Below are 16,172 nucleotides of genomic sequence, written 5' to 3'. Positions count from 1 at the left end.
ATTTAACCAACAGGAGCCTTCTGGGAATATCTAAACACCCTCCCCCAAAAACCCAAACCAGGCAGGCGGGCTTTATTATACAGAGTGCACGGTTTTCCATACACAGAGAGAGGGACACCGTTCCGTTCCCCAGCAGCCGCGGCAGCCAACTTTCTGCCCCAGTCAGCCATCTGGGGCTCAAAGGGAAGGTGTCAGATTGATCACCAGGGTTGGATTAAATTTTTTTTCTTCTTAAATCCCCTTAACTGAGAAAGCAGCTTGAGCCAATTCTGCTTTTCTCGCAGACACCAAAACACCAAGCTGTAGTTACCCCAGTTCATCTTCACACCCCCAGCGTTTGGGGGAGGGGCGGACCAAGCTTTCCAAGCAGCTCTCTGCAGTCCCACCTCCCTGTACAGAAGCTGGAAGCACAGGCTTAAAGGAACAGGATGCTGGGATAGGGCCACATCCCCAGAATCACCCCCCCCCCCCCGCTCTGTCCGCCCCCTCACCACCGCCGCCAGGGTCTCCCTTCAGAAGAGGGAGGCAGCACTACCTCCCACAGGCCTCACTCCCAGATTCCCAGCTCCACTCAGGAGCCTTCCCCCTCCTCTGCTCCACTCTGCCACTGCAGAGATCTTCCAGACTAGCGGACTACTCGCCCGGCCTGACCTCCACCACTTAACATAGCCTCAGAACTCACTGAGAGGTTGAGTGAAGGGAGAAGGTCACGGTGTCCTAGGATATACCAGGCACCTTCTTCCCACGATCTCCTTTTCTCCCCTCAGCAACCTGACCTGGAGGTATTCCCATTTTATAAAAGTCTTGGAGATGCTGCCCTTCTGCGACTGACTCCTTTGCATTCTAGACTTTCTACACTACATTGGCTATTGCAGACCACGCTCAACAGGGGACAGGGACCCGACCACTACTGAGCACTGAGTATATGCCAAATGCTCCTACACTCTTTTTTTTTAAAAAAAAAAAAAAAAAAAAAAAAAAAGATTTTATTTATTTGAGAGAGAGTGCATAGAGGGGGAGGAACAAGCAAACTCACCCACTGAGCCGGGAGCCCGACATGGGGCTCAATCCCAAGACCCTGAGATCATGACCTGAGCGGAAGGCAGACGTGTAACTGACTGAGCCACCCGGGTGCCCCCTACACACAGTCTTTCTAATTCTTCTAACCTGGAGAAGAGGAACTCTAGCCTCATCCCCCATCCCCAGATGAGAAACCGGAGGCTCAGAGAAGAGCTGACTTCCTTCTCACACAGCTTCTGCGTGATGAGCTAGACTTGAGCCCACCTCCGCCCCTGTTCAACTGTCCAAAGTTCCTCCAGGAAACAGCCTGCAAACCACCTGTGTAGCTCCCAGCCAGGCCTACGCCAAGCAGTGTAGACATATGCTTTCATTGAGGAGAAAGGCAGGCAAAAACCAGGGTAAAGGAACTCCTGAGGATTTACTTCTAATGGGGAAATTTCTAAACACACAAGCGGCAGTGACGGCTACAGCATGGGTCAGAGGCTCTCCAGGGAGGAGGGCGTTGCCTCCCAGATCAGCAGCTCAGTAGCTTCTTCCAAAACCTTACCACCCCCTGAGCCTGCCTTCAGCCCAACAACTAGGAGGATCCTTAATCCCCCCCACTCCCAGGAAACCCATTCTGTTACCTGCCTTTCCACCCACACCCTCTCTGAGTCTGTTAACAATCAACCCTCCAGGCAGGCGTCAGCCTTCCAAAGGCACAATGACCGCCTCCAGCAAAAATGGCCCAAAGCAGGTTCTGCATCGATTTATTAGGCTTTAAAAAGGGTCCAGAAGAAGGGGGGTGGGGGGCAGTGAAGACATGGTGTTTCTGGTATTTTTACTGTCCTTTTGTTGGCCCCTTCCTCTTTCAAGGAGGCAGGTGGTGTGGGAAAGGCCTAAGGAACCAGCCAACCACAAAGATCAGTGCTCAAGAGCCCAGTTCCAAACTCACTGTCTGGACACACTCCGCAGTTTTTCAGGTTTTGACAGAAGGGGGGGGGTGCTCTCTCAGCTCACAGAGTCCCCTGAGAGGCCACCTCCTGCTGCTCCTGCCATCACAGATGCTCGGGTATCTGCTCCACATCAGGCAGAGAGAAGGAGGTAGGGCTTCAAGGTGAATCAGGTGTGCCCCGGGAATCTAGGGCCTTCCAGTCGAGTGGGGGAGAGATTCACCACAATCACCAGTGACTTCCAAGGGAAGAAAAGCATCAGATAAAAGTTGTGTGGAAGATGGGAAGCCTGGGTGGCTCAGCTGGTTAAGTGTCTGACTTTGGCCCAGGTCATGATCCTGGGGTCCCAGGACCAAGCTCTGTGTCGGGCTCTCTGCTCAGTGGGAAATCTGCTTCTCTCTCTCTCTCTCTTTTTGCCCCTCCCCTGTCCCCCAGGTTGTGCTCACTCTCGTGTGCTTTCACTCTCAAATAAATAAATAAAATCTTAAAAAAAAAAAGTTATGTGGAAGAAAAGCCAGCCTCTAAGATGAGAAATGTTGGCTCTGGGCTCCAGCCCCCATTCCCAAAAAAGAGGAAAAAGAAAAAAGGATCCAAGGAGGAGAGAGGCCAGGCTTCAAAGACACCTAAGACAAAGGTTACACAGAACAGGTTTTAAGTTAACAGCCCAGCTGTTGGACAGTCAAGATCCCAAGTATCATCCAGGTGTTGGAACCTGGAGCAGAGCCACACAGACAGGCCCTGATCTCAAGGAAGCTAGGCGGGAGAGATAAGCACAAATAACTTCAATCCCCAATCTCAGTCAGTCTATCAGCTAGCACGTACCTGGCAAAGGGAGACATTCACCCAATGCATTTGTGGGATAAATGAATAATGCGAGCGCCTTAAGAAGGCAGAAAAGGTGTGCTGGGGAAGAACCTGGAGCCCAATCCTAAAGGCTAGCTGGCCCTCCAGGCAAGCAAAAGGAGCATCAGGCATCCTGGGTGGAGGGGAATGGCATGCACCAAGGCCCAGTGACACACGGGTACATGGCATATCCAGGGAACTCCAAGAAGCCCCTCTGTTCAAGAGGGACCAGGGATGCCCTGGAGCAAAGGTGCGGAGCTCAGAAGACCTTGGGTCCAGGTGGAGAGCACCGGCTGCACCTGAAGCAGAAGATAAAGCAGGGGCGTCGAGACACGGGTGCAGCACGGCCGGACGACCGCTTGCAGAGCAAGAGCTCCGGCGGCAGTGTCCAGGTGAGGGACTTGAGTGCCGCCAACTGTTGCTTGAGGCCCGGTGGCCAGCGGGTATCCATCCCTGGCGTCTGTCCCTGAAGAGGCTCTCTTCACCCACCCAGCTACTGTCCTGAGTGTGTGCACCGCATCACCTGGATACACCGCGGATGCTGCAGCGGCTCTTCTGGGCAGTTCTGCACAAGCAGGCGGCCAGCTCTGGGGCCCGGGCGGGCCTTCACCTGCCCAAGCCCCAGCTTCTGCCCCCCGTGAAAGACGGGGGAACGCAGGCTAAACCCAGGGAGCTGCCGAGTGGATCCAAATGAAGACAGGTACGACTTGGGCGCATCGGCGTGCAGCCAGTAAGCCCTCTGCGGGGTGCAGACCAAGCACAGTCCCTCATTCTGACGTCCCTGAGTGCCTACTGTGTGCTGCTTTGATCAGGAAGAGCAGAACGGAGGAGACAGAGTGGAAGACCACCAGCACAAAAATGGACAGAATGCCTCCCCGTGGTGGATGAAGGGGGGGTGCGCGAGGGGTGCAGTGTGAGGCCCTCGGCCTGTGAAGTGAGGGGCTGTGTAAGGAAGGAAAAGAGGGAAGCCATGACGTTTCACGTAATGCCGGACCGCCTGGAGATAAAACCAGAAAGCTGGCTGGGAAAAATGGAATATGGACTGCTCTACCCTGCCCTTTCCAAAGCTCTGGGACTGAAAACTTAAGTCTACCCACAAACTCCGGGGCCATAGTTGGGGCACAGCTATGGGCCTGATTCCAGCCTTCCCAAGACACTGTTCATGAGCTTACTGTTCAGGAAGGTTCTGGTCTGGTCACAAGTATCCGCTCTCCCTCCTGTGGCTGGCTGGCTGCTGAGACAGAGTAAGGAACCATTTCAGGCAACAAGGGGGTGGTGGACAGCGCTGATGCGGACTGAAGAACCCCACGGACCTGAGCTCTGATGGGGTGCACTGCGGCGCTGGCTGGGGGAACTGGAATGCTTCCGTGGATTGAAGTGTATGCATATAAGCGGCCCTGGCCGGCAGCCACCAGCAGCCACAATGGCCAGCCTTCTCCAATCCAGGCCAGGAAGCATGTCCCTCAAGGACCCACTACAAACAGTTCTTTCTTATCACTACCACCGAATAACGCATCTGGCACAGAAATTCAAGATGGCACCTACCGGTACCCGAAGATAACGGCCCGGCCAAGTCAGGCAGCGACACGGGGTGTGCACTCAAGAGATGCAGAAGGCAAGGCCCTTTCTCCCAGGATGGGCAAAGGCAAGAACAAGAAGGGAGAGCTGTGGTCTCCAAGAAGTAAGCCGCCTATCTCCCCAGCCCCTCCAATCAACAAAGCCAGGTTCAGACAAAACCAGCAGCCCACTTGGACCTCAAATGCTAAGTCAACTCGTGTCACCAGGCAGCTTTGAAAGTCTAACACAAAGCACATGTCACGGGGCACCTGTTTCCTAAATTGCACCCGGCACCTTATGGGGGTAGGGTGGGTGGGGACCTGGGAATAAAAACAGAAGGCTCCCCACCTTCTGGGACAATACTGATAAATAATGACTTATACTCCACAGGTCTATTCATTGAACCCTAGCCTTCGCATTTTTAAGGAACTCAGGAGAAGACTCCAGGCTACATCGACAAAGAAAGGGCAGGGTATATGAGTTATGAGAACATTCCAGGGGAGGACAGAGGAGGGAGGTCCAGCGTCCTTCCCCTCCCCCACCCCATCCCCTAGCACTGGGAACCTCTGGTCAGCCCTGGAGCAAGTCAATTAAGCTCCCAGGGCACCTAAAACTACTCTTTAGCTGGGAAACATCTTTGAAAAAAGAGAAAAGAAAAAAAAGAAAAAACTCTGCCTTTAGGGCTTAATTAGCTTTGTAAAAGGCCAAGTGATGCACAGATAACACGGACTTTTGCCAAAAGAGGAGAAAAGTAAACTACTCCTGGTACCAGACAAGATCCAGGTCCCCAGCCCCCGGGGCCCCTCTCAAAGGTGGGGCTGGGAGGCAGGCCCTAGAAACCAGTTTCTCCAGCAGGGCAGGATACCAAGGCTCCCCATCTTCCCTGGAGAAGGTAGTGCTCCAGCCTCCTGTCCCAGCCTGCTAGCCAGACCCTGTCACAACAGGCAATGGAGGACTGCTCCTGGCCATACTACCTGCCACACTACCTGCCTTCAGGCAAGCAGAGGGCAGAGGGAAGGCCTGCAGAGGCAGTGGGCAGTGCGGGGAAAGGTTCCATCTGGGATTCCAGAAGCCTGGATTCTAGGGACAGGGGAGACTTGAGGGGAATTCATCCAGAGGTGAGCAGTACAGACCCAGCAAGGCCTATGGCAACCGTCCATCTCTGCTTCTACCTGTTAAGTAAGGCTGCAAAGACCGGGGGGATGGAGGTGGGGAACTGGCAAAAAACGAGAGTCCCCTCCCTTCAGGCTAGCATGGGCCCACCCCAGCAGGACAAACAAGTAGGGTACAGCAGCTCTCCTGTGCCCCCCCCAGTAAGATTTACTGAGTATCAGTTATTGAAAGTCAGGTGGCACGAGGTATTATGCTAAGCGTTTTATAAGAACCTTCTCATTTAATCCTCAAGCATGCTCACTGAGTGTGCTCCCCCCAGTTTACCGACGCAGAATGGAGGAGCTGGGGCCCACAGAACCTGTTTCTTGGAGTCACAGCGGCTCCTTCTCATTCTTCCTTTTGACCATCCTAGGCCCCACTCTTCCAAGTCACATCTTTTCTTTTCCAAATACCCCTGAACTCCTGTGGTTAGTGACCAAAGAAGCTGCATTCAAACCCAGGTCTGTGGACTCCAAAGCCCCAGCTCACAGGCTCCAGACGTGGGGACGGCCTCTCCACAGTCTTTGGGCTGTAGGCAAAGCCCTGTCAGAACAAAATCCCTCTCCGGCAATCAGGGAAGGGGCCTGCACCTTTCATACAGTCCTCTAGCGTGGCCCCATTCCCTCACCAGCCCCTGTGCCACTCCACGGGCCACCGCAGTCTCTGGCAGCCCTCACGGATGACAGCCCTGGTCCTCACCCCCAGAGAACACTGCTCACTCACTGATCCCACAGGTCAGGTAGTGGGAGAGCCTCAAGGCCAGTGCCCATCCCCGCGGTGCTCCCAGGAAAGCCTGCGAGGCTGCAGCTTCACCTGCTCGACCCAGCTCCCGGGCATTCCATCCCCAAGGCAATAGAGGCAAGCCCACCCTGGGAGCCAGGAAAGGAAAAAGCCAGCCTGATATACAGAATTTACCAAATGGGTCCGTTTTTCACCAAGTTCCAGGTGCTTTGGGGACAACTCCAGGTTTTTAGGAGAAAGAGATTAATGGCAGGGAGTTAATGGGGCAGTGATATATCCTGCCTGAAATTTTCTGAAAAGTTCCGTGTCGAGGCGTGCAAGTCCACTGGACCTGGCATGATTTAGTACTGCAGCCCCTGAGAACAGGCAGGCCCACTACATCGGTAAATCTGCTCAACGAGGTCGTTTCAGGAGGGCGGTTTACAAGATATATGGCCTGAGGTGTTGCCAAACTTCCCAGCTAGCTGAGCCCCAAATGTGAAGACAATGGGAGAGCCAAGGTAGAGAGCCGGCCCCCCTCTCCTAGGAGGTGGGAAAAGTATGTTGGGAGCAGCCAATGCTGGAGAACCAAGGAAAGACGGAACTTAAGTTCTCTGGCTTCCTGATTGTGCTCCGGCATGGGGGAGGGTTCGAGAACAAAGGCACTCAAGAGAGCAGAGCCAAGAGGGAACTCAGACATCACCCACTGGGATACTGAGAAGACAGAGCCTCGGACGCTAGCACACAGGGCAGCCTGGTGTCTCTGACCAGGATCTGACTTTCCCTGGGCAGTCACGCCCCTGCCCACTGCCCCCACCCCCGACCTCAGTCCCCAGCCAGACTGCACTGCCCAAGCCTGCCTTTTTCTCAAAAAGCCTCACCTCTGATCGCACAAGGAGAAGGCAGGATGGCATCGTGCCTCTCTAGCTCAGGGGTCACCAGGCTCACCAGCTCATCTGGGAGCTACAGACATTGCCTAAATGACAGCAGACACAATCCTTGAGGGTACAACCCTCCCCTCCAACAAGTCCTGAGCAGGGAGAGATCACACACGCCACCCCAGATCTTTCCTTAGGCGACAGATGCGATCACGATCATTGTCCCAAGATGAGATGCTCCCTCACTCTGTAGCTCCCACTGATGTAAGAGTCCGTATCAGATCAATTACAACACCATCATTCCCCATTACCTTTGCTGGAGGATATGATTATTGGATTAATTCATAATCTGCCTTCCCGGTTGTTTTTTGCCTATTGCTCTCTTTATACCAAAATCACATGTAAGTAGAACTTAATCAAACGGCCCAAAAAAAGGCATTTGAATGTCTCGACTGCTGATGTCAATTCATTAGAGGCATTACTGCTTCTCTGATTTTCTCCATACTCCTCACCTTATTCTGAAATCCCTAGAACCAAAACCTTTATCTGTGGATTTAACACAGTGGCAAAGATAATCCAAGGGAAAGTCCTGCTTGACATCAGGGCTGTGCTTTCCAGTGGATTTCCAGGGCCCGCCCCAGCCATCTGAGACACCTCCATGCCACAGCTCAGTGGGCACCAGGGAACGGAGCACAAAGGGCTAGGTGCTGACGTGGGGTCCCTTTCGGGGAGAGGGTGCTGCCGGTGGCTGCAGGAGTGGGCTCAAACTCTCCAATCTCCCTCCAGGAGCTCACGGTAATCTGATGATCGCAGTGGATAATTAGAGTCTCTTATAAAAACAATTAGCGGATGAATGAACAGCCAGCTCCGTCTCCAACACAACTGACCGAGAGCAGCAAGGAGGGAGAGGCAGAGGCAGGGGAAATGACGAATCACAGCCAATGGCCATCCTGTCCGCTTGGGAACAGGCGTCCCAATTCTAAAGCACACACTCACTGCTCCAGCCTCACCTCGGGCTGGGCTCCTCCATGCCGGTCCATGTCCCCAGCGGCCGCCCAGAATGCCCTCCCCAAGCGCCTTCCCTTTTCCCGCTCCTCCTTCTGGGAAGTATCAGCCTCATCCTCCTGGCACCCTCTTCCCTGCAGAGTTCTGTGCACACCCTCTATTTACCCAGGATGGGACACCCCAGGGCAGCACTCAGAGCTCTTACTTTCCGTGGCTACTGGCACCCGGTAAGGGCTCCGTAAAGGTCCATGGAGCCAATGAGCAAGCGAGCCTGGCATGCTTCTCTCCCTCAGTGTTCCCTGGGAATACCCAGGCCGTTCCACCCAGTGCCCCCATCTGCAATCTCATTAGCTAATGTTTAAAATTCAAAGCTCCTCCATCATTCCCGTGTCTCCCCATCTGTAAACAGGCCTGTGGGTCCAATGCCATTTGTTTCCACCGGCGAAAATATACAAGGATTAGCCAGAAAGCCCTCTGGAAACGTAATCCGAAGTAGCCTGGATCTAAGGTGGGACCCGTCTGCCAGAAGAGGTGGTCCTTCCTGTTTAGTTTTTGGACCTGAGAAATGGGGCCAAGAAGAAGGTGGGGGACCCCAAGAGGTCTATGGGGCTCTGACCAAGAGGTGCCTCCTGGTTTCTAAACAGGACCCAGACACTGGCAGGTGGGGGGCCCACCATCTCAGGCCCAGCCTCTCTAGGGTCTTACCCCAGAGTCACCCCAACAAACATTCTGGAGTGTGCTGGTGCAGTGGGGTGCCCCTGCCACATTCCTAGCATTCAAATGAAAGGGAGGGAAAAGGAAAGAAAGAGAAGAGGGAAGGGCAGAGCCCAAAGCAGAGCTCTCCATCTGCTTTTGTTTTCCATTGCTTTCCTTTCAAGGTCTGAGTTCTGCTAAGCCCCAGAAAGCCCGTGGCGTCATCTGTCCACTTCCCTCTTTGCAATCTGCTGCCCGGCCCGCTCCTGACAGCCATCCATCACTCTGTAACATGCTGACCCCAAGGCTCAGGGGACAGAATTTTCAAGTCAAATGTAGCCGTTAACATAAATAAAGCATCGCCCTGGATTTCTTTCTTTCTTTCTTTCTCTCTCTCTCCCTTTTTTTATGATTCTGCAGCTGCTGCTGGGGACTCGGTAGGCAACAAAAGTGAGGCCAGACAGGCAGAGGAGAATGGCAATTCTACTTTTCTGAGTCATAACAATTATGACGTGGTGATAAGAAACATTTTCTATGCATTTTTTAAGCACCAGTTATCCTGTTTTGCAATTGTCCCCGGGGAAAGGAGGACAGAGTCAATGGGACTGAAGACTCCAAGCCAACTGCCCTGAGCAAGGCAGATCCGAGGGGTCCCTCCCACAGCCCACCCCAGCGCAGCCCCCTTGCCAGGGCACACTCTGCATCTTAAATAAAGCAGTGTCCTTTAAGCACATTTACATGCAAACGGCTTCCATGTACCAAATATAGTTCTGTAAGCCAGCGTTTATTTTTAAACATGAAGAAGAGTCTCCCATAATAAAGCTCATGATAAATGTTATGATCCTCCAAATGGTTTTTAGGGGAAGAGGAAGAGCGACTGGGGGACTGGGCGGGAGAACGGAAGCTCTTCTGGGGGGGTATCCCCCTCCCCTTCTGCAGGGCCATCGGGATGGTCTCTCTAGACAGAGGGCCCTGCCCTCCCGTCCTCGCCCTGTGCTCTGTGAGGAAGACACCAGGGCCCAGCAGGGGAGTGATGAGTAGAGGCAAGGTCCTCCATGCCAGTGCCGAAGGGACAGTCGTCAGGAGATCTAACCCGCTGGGCCAGAAGAGGGCAGAGGCCCTGTGAGAGCCAGGTGTGTCCCAGAGCTCTGTTGACACGCCACAGTCAGGGCCTCTGAGTCAAAAGCCAGGCCCACTGGAGGCTGTAGGGCGAGGTAACTACAAGCTTCCGGTTTCACTGCTGATCTTGCGCATGGCCTTGGCCAGGTCACAGTACCTCTCTGGGCCTCTGTTTCCTCATCTCTATCATGGCAGAGGCCAGCCCAGAGAGAACACACCAGATTCATCGCAGACCCAACTACGCATGACTCCGAGTCAAACCAGAAGCCCCCAGCAGCTCTCCCTCAGGCAGAAGGCGGCTTTGCCCACTCCTCAACCAGCATAACACTGTCTTGACATCCTCACTCACATCTTGAAAGACCTGGGGTTCCTGCAACTCCTTCTGGGAGAAAAATCGACAGCCCAGTCACCCGGGTGTCTACAAAAAGCCACAAGCAATGACAACAGGATATAAAGGCCACGGACTGATCTGACCCCCTCGCGGTGTCTCCCCAACCTGTGGCCCAACCCCCTTCCAGAACTGTCACTGAGCGTAGAAGCCATTACCCCAACCTTGGAAATGTGGTGCCTTGCAACCCCACAACAATGGGGGCTCCTCTGACACCAGGCCTAACTTCCTCCTGGTTATCCTGAACAGGGGAGCCCGCGTCTGCCCGTCTTGGAGACCCAGGGCTGGAGCATACAACACTTTCCCTCCCTAGATCGTCTGAATGGTGGGTTTTCATGGGAAGTGAGAAGGGTCCCCATATGGAAGCAGCTAGAAGCCAATGCCTGTTTCACAGGTCCAACAGTAAAGTTCCAAAAAACTGTTCTGGAAACTACCAGATTCAAAACCAGGGGAACAAATATATCTCCCAGACTTTTGAAAAAGGGAACTTTGAGAGTCTAGTCCCTAGTCCTCACCAAAACTCTCTCCCGGAGGAGAGACGGTCGCACCACCGAAAGCGAGGAGGGTAGCGGTGAGTCTGAATAAGCCTGTGACCCTGAGAATGAATGACAGACTTTTTTTTAAGAGACTGTTCAAAGCAGACACATTAAGAAAGCTGAGTATTTTTCTTTCTGACATTTTAAAATAAGCTGCAAAAAGGGGAATCTTAAATCAAGGTGCTTTTTTAAAGGCAACATTGTACCAGGGACAAGACCACTTCCTCTCTCCGTTCAAGGAGCATGCCTGCCGTGGAGCAAGGCTTACTGCACGTGACAGAGCCTGGGCCTCCCGCACAATCTGTACCGAGTCATGACCCGGAGGCAGCAGGACAGCGGGCTGGGCTGGAGATTGCCACCACACACAGCACCCTGTCAGAGCCTCTGCCGCCCATTCAGGCCCCCAGGCTCAGCCCAGGCCCTGCACTACAGGGTAGCTACCTCCCCTCAAGGGAGCCACAGGCTCTGCACAGGCTCACCAGGGACAGACATATTTCGGACCTAACTCCAGGATCCAGCTCCCCGTCAACTGCCTGATCCCAAGCGGGGAGCCCCCCTGCTTCTTAGGTATCTGGGTGCCCCAGCAGCCAACACTGCTACAGCAAACAGCTGCCCTGGCCGCTTCTCTCTCCGCGGGAGGGGCTGGCCTTTGTGGCTGTCCTCCTTACCCCAGAGTGCACGTGAGGGCTGGGGCACGCAAGGGAGAGGAGCCCAGGATGGCTTCTTGGGCGAATTTTGGTCCAATGTTGCATCAGCTGCGGGGAGAGCCTTCGACATAAACCAAGGAACCGTACATCCCAAATGATCCGTCTGACGCCCACTGCCTAGCACACTGATGCAGAGCGTGGCCTGGTTCCAGAAGTGTCCTGGTTCAGATATCATACGTTCCCTCGCACCCACCCACCAGAGCCCTGAACTAAGGGAGGAAAGACACCTGCATTAAATCCTTCACGGCAGGCAGCTCCCCAAAGCAAAGAGGGCAGAACTGAAAACCCATGGGAGACTGCTTCTCCATCCCCCCAGAGCCCAAAGGAGACCTGGGCCAAACTCAGCTGTCAATGGAAAAAAGTAACAAACCACAAACTGCTCCCACCATGGAGGGAGGGCTGCCCCAAGGGGTCCTGGGGCCAGGAGAATGACTGGTGGTGACCACGAGGGAGGGGTCACCCACCTTACCTTATAGCCCCAATTCACCTGCAGTTAGGAGGAAGCTAGTAATACAGCCCCCCGGGTCAGCCGGCACGACCTGCTCACCCCCACGTGCCTCCTCCAAGACCACCCATCTGCTTCTGTTTCATTCACTCCAGTGGTTACCAAATTCTTCCTGATGTCGCGTCTACGATGTTACTATAAGTCAGCCTGCCCGCAGTACCTTGAGGTAATGGGGAACAAGGGTGACCCCTTCCTTGCTCACAGGGGACCCTCTCCACCATCACTGGCCACCTCACTTCCCCCTGGCCTTTTCTTCACCAGAGTGAACACAGAGGTTCTCAGAGCTTCCTGCCCATCATGCCCATGGTGAGGACACAAGGTTTGTCTGCTGACCGATACCAAACCTTAGCATGACCAACAGCTCCAGCCCTGTGCCATCCCAACATTCCTCCCCCAAGCCCAAATCTGAAGGATGCAGCCTGCTCCAAAATCCCCAAGACAGGTTCCCACCCACACCAACAGCAAGCAGCAAAGAGACACCACGAACGGATGGCCACCACCAGCTACCCTTAACCGTGCCAGCTCTCCACAGCACTCAACTCTGGTAGGAGACCACCACACTGGTAGTGGGGACGGGGTCCTAGGGTGCCTGTTGAGGCGGATGGGAGGAATAATGAGGAATCAGCTAATTACAGTCACTGAAAGCACTGTTACATGGTTTATTAAACTCTGCAAAGAAAAAAATACAGCAACATCCATCAATGCAAATGCTTTTCTATACATCAAGCCCTTGAATGTTTCCTCGGTCCAAGTAGAAAAAGAGCTTTACACATGTGTACACACAAGCCCATGTCCCAGCAAGATAACCTCCGTACGTGAAATCACAATGTGGAAAGCAGCAGAGGCGCGTGCATCGCTGGAGAGACAAAGGCCCAGTATCTGGGCAAGGGCACGTTATACCATGAAAGTGTGTCTGTGCATGGACTCAGCACTTAGACCAGATGCTGAATCATTTCCAGATGCTACTGTCTAGGACAGCCTTTGTTAAGTTAGAGGAGAAAAAAGCTTGCCCTTTATGTCCAGATAGTTGGGTTCAGGTTACACGAAACAGGATTAGTTCAGAAAATAGTGCAACTTCACAGCCAAGGCGAAAACCAAAGAACGAAACCATGTAGGCAGCCGAAGGGCTACGGGACGGAGCAGTTACAAAGGCCGAGGACTCCTGGTTTAATTCTAACTCCCCTCCCTCCACCCCACTTGTGTAATCTCACCTTGAGGGGAGGGGGTCCCCCTTAGGCCTAAGAATAGGGCTGGCATTCCTCCCAACAAAATCCAGTGGCATCCAGTGCAGGGGAGGGGTGGCAAGGCTTGGCTCCTGTCTGTGCCTGGCTGTGATGCCTGCCTCAAGGCTATGCCAATCAGCTGGCCAAGCCTCCGCCAGCGAGCTCTCTCCCCTGAGCAGCTGCCAGGGAAGGGGCCAAGAATGGTGGGAGTCCCGTGCTCCAAGGGCCCACTAGCACCCAAAGCCCAGGCAACAGTCCTCTGGTGAAGCCAGAATCTGAATGTGTGCATGGCCCACACCGCCCCACGCTGGCCTTTCCCACCTGCCCTTCCCAAGAGAAGAGCCTCCAAGCACAGGTCCATGTGGGTCCCACTCACTCTCTTGAAAATCCTTAGTCACAGACCTGTAGGGCTGGAAGGTCACTCACTGGAGGTTATCTCGTCCAAATCACCTTATCTCCCAGGGGAGAAACCAGGGCTCAGAAAGGTTAAGCAACTTGCCCAAGGTCACCCAGCTCACAGGCTGAAGAGCTGTGACTAGATCCCAAAGCTGCCTAGCTCAACCCACACTCCTTCCACTGGGCTAAGTTCCTGGAAACCAGCTGCTGCTCCCAGTCCTGGGAGGCGAAGGAAGTGACAAGGGGGATAATCAGACGGTGGCGGTGGCGGCCAAGGAAGGTGGCGGCGGCGGCAGTCGCATGGCCAGGAAGCCTGGGTGGCAGCCACAGACACTGCATCAGTCAGCGCAGCAGAAGCCACAGCACACCTGGTTCGCAAGGAACCCCAACGTGGAGGAGGGGGCTGCAGAAGGGAGGGGTCTAGGAGCCAAGAGCCCCGGGTGCCAGTCCCGACTAAGCCCCTGACAACCGGCCATGCCTCGGCCAGGTCAAGGTGCAGCGGTGGGCCCTGTCTCCCGGGTGGACAGGAGGACCCTGCAAGCCTCCGGCCCCCACAGCCAGTCTCCCGGCCCTGACTGTAGCTTTGGCTGCACTTGCCGGCTACAGGGCCTCTGGTGAGCCACTTCACTCTCTAGGCCTTCACTCCCTGGCCTGGGACGAGGGGACGTGACCGGGCTGAAAGCAAGGCTCCTTGGTAAGAGCTCCCAGGAGGCCAGGGAAGCCAGAGGCGTGCCCCCAGATGACTGGCTTCCCCGTGCCATGGCCAACACTGACCCAGAACAAGGGGCCCACGTGGGAGTCAAACACCTCGGAGGCAGGCTGAGTGCCCACCAGGGACCGGAGGGGACAAATAAAGTGTGTCACTGCTGGCACTCAGGTCAGGAGGCGAGCAAACATATGCACACGCCTCCTCCCACGCAGCATTGTTCCCGGTGCCTCCGTCAGCACTTCTGCCGGGCTTGACAGCCGGGGCTTCCTAATAGGGCAGGCTGGACCCGGCGGACACCCGGTCACTTCCCCTCTAGCAGTCCGCTGGGACGCGCCACTGCCTGGGGGTGGGGGAGGTGCCAGGAAAGCCAGGCTTGTCCTCAACAAAGGACTGGGAGCCAGCCAGCGACATGGAGGGGCGCCTGGGGCCCCTCGTACCACACACACGTCGGCTCCTCGGTCCTCCCACCTCTTCAGGCATCCCCGACGGGTGGGTAGTCACCCGGCAGCAGGGAGCTCACTACCTCCCTCCAGGGGCCTCCTCTGACCACCTGGTGTCCAGATTCAGGGGAGCAGAAGCCTCTCCTGTGTACACATCCACCCGCGGGCTGTGGTTCTCCCCTGGATCCAAACACAGCAGCGTCCTGAAGACCGGCCGCCTGGCAAAACAAAGGGCACGGCTGGCTCCTCCCTCACCCACCACCCCCATCCTGACCACGCTCGTCCTCTCCAAGACTACCAGGCCGAGACACTAACAACTCCAAGCCTGACAAGCCGGGTCTGAATTCCAAACTTCCAAGCCCTATCAACTCGGGATCTTAACACAACCTCTCTGTGCCTCAGTTTCCTCATCAGCAAAACAGTGTAATAATAGAACTGATAAGTATAAAAGGTTTAGAACAGCACCTGGCACACAGTAGGGCCCATTCAGAGGAGACAGGCTTCAGTGAAACCGCCTTCAAGCTCGACACCAGCTATTTCCTTCAGCATTTCTTCATCCAGCTCCCCCACCATCTGGTGACCCTCTAGTTCACGCTAGACAGCATGGGCCCTGGGCTCCAGGCGGCTCTGCCACTTCCTCACAGTGTGACAAGGGGCAAGAAACTCTGTCTCTAAAGCCTCGGTCTCCTCTTCCAAATTAAGAGGATCCTCTGACCTACCTCAAAGGAGGACTTTAAGGATGGAATGGGAATGCATGGAAAGCACCTCGCTATTATTATTAATTATTAACAACAACAACATCATCCTTCTCCTTTTGGACACGATCCTTGCTCGGTGAGCCTGTGTTCCTTTCTTTCAGTCACTGCCAACCGCTGGCACACGGACCCAACCGTCAGGTAAAGCTGAGAGTCACTTTCTCACTCGCGGTTCAAATGAAGCTTCCCCACCCTGTGCCTGTGAAGTTGGTACTTTTTGAACCCGTGTACGGGACTTTACATTTATGCCTATTAAATTCCATCCTGTTGTTTTCCCCCCGGAATGGGAGCAAGGAGGGTTCGCTCATCAGCTCTGACTCAACCAGCACGGAGGTACTGTCCCCAAAACCGCGATCCCCAAGAGGTGACAGGGTCCAGAGAAGCTGGCTTCTCCGAACTAGGCAGGGGGCAGCTGCAGCTGCGAGGGCCCGGGGCCAGCGCTGCCCCTCTGTCTGCTCAACGCTGGGACACGAGAGACGGCTCTGACTACCCGAGTCCTATAAGGCAGGAGGGAAAGCGCCATCCTCTCGAAATGAAAGCCACACGTGTAAACTGTTGTCACAAACAAAGCCCCTTCTCGAGGCTTCCACTGCA

General features: G+C 54.6%; 1 protein-coding gene across 4 annotated transcripts in view; it reads right to left on the bottom strand.

Moving 5' to 3' along the window:
- SSBP3 (single stranded DNA binding protein 3) overlaps nt 1-16,172 on the bottom strand; it is a 160,822-nt gene that overhangs the window by 77,579 nt on the left and 67,071 nt on the right. The gene's annotated exons all lie outside the window — the stretch shown is intronic.

The sequence above is a fragment of the Meles meles genome, chromosome 1, assembly GCF_922984935.1.
Source record: "Meles meles chromosome 1, mMelMel3.1 paternal haplotype, whole genome shotgun sequence".
Classification (NCBI taxonomy): Eukaryota; Metazoa; Chordata; class Mammalia; order Carnivora; family Mustelidae; genus Meles; species Meles meles.
Note: the sequence above shows the minus strand (reverse complement) of the source record. Positions and strands in the feature narration are given on the sequence as shown.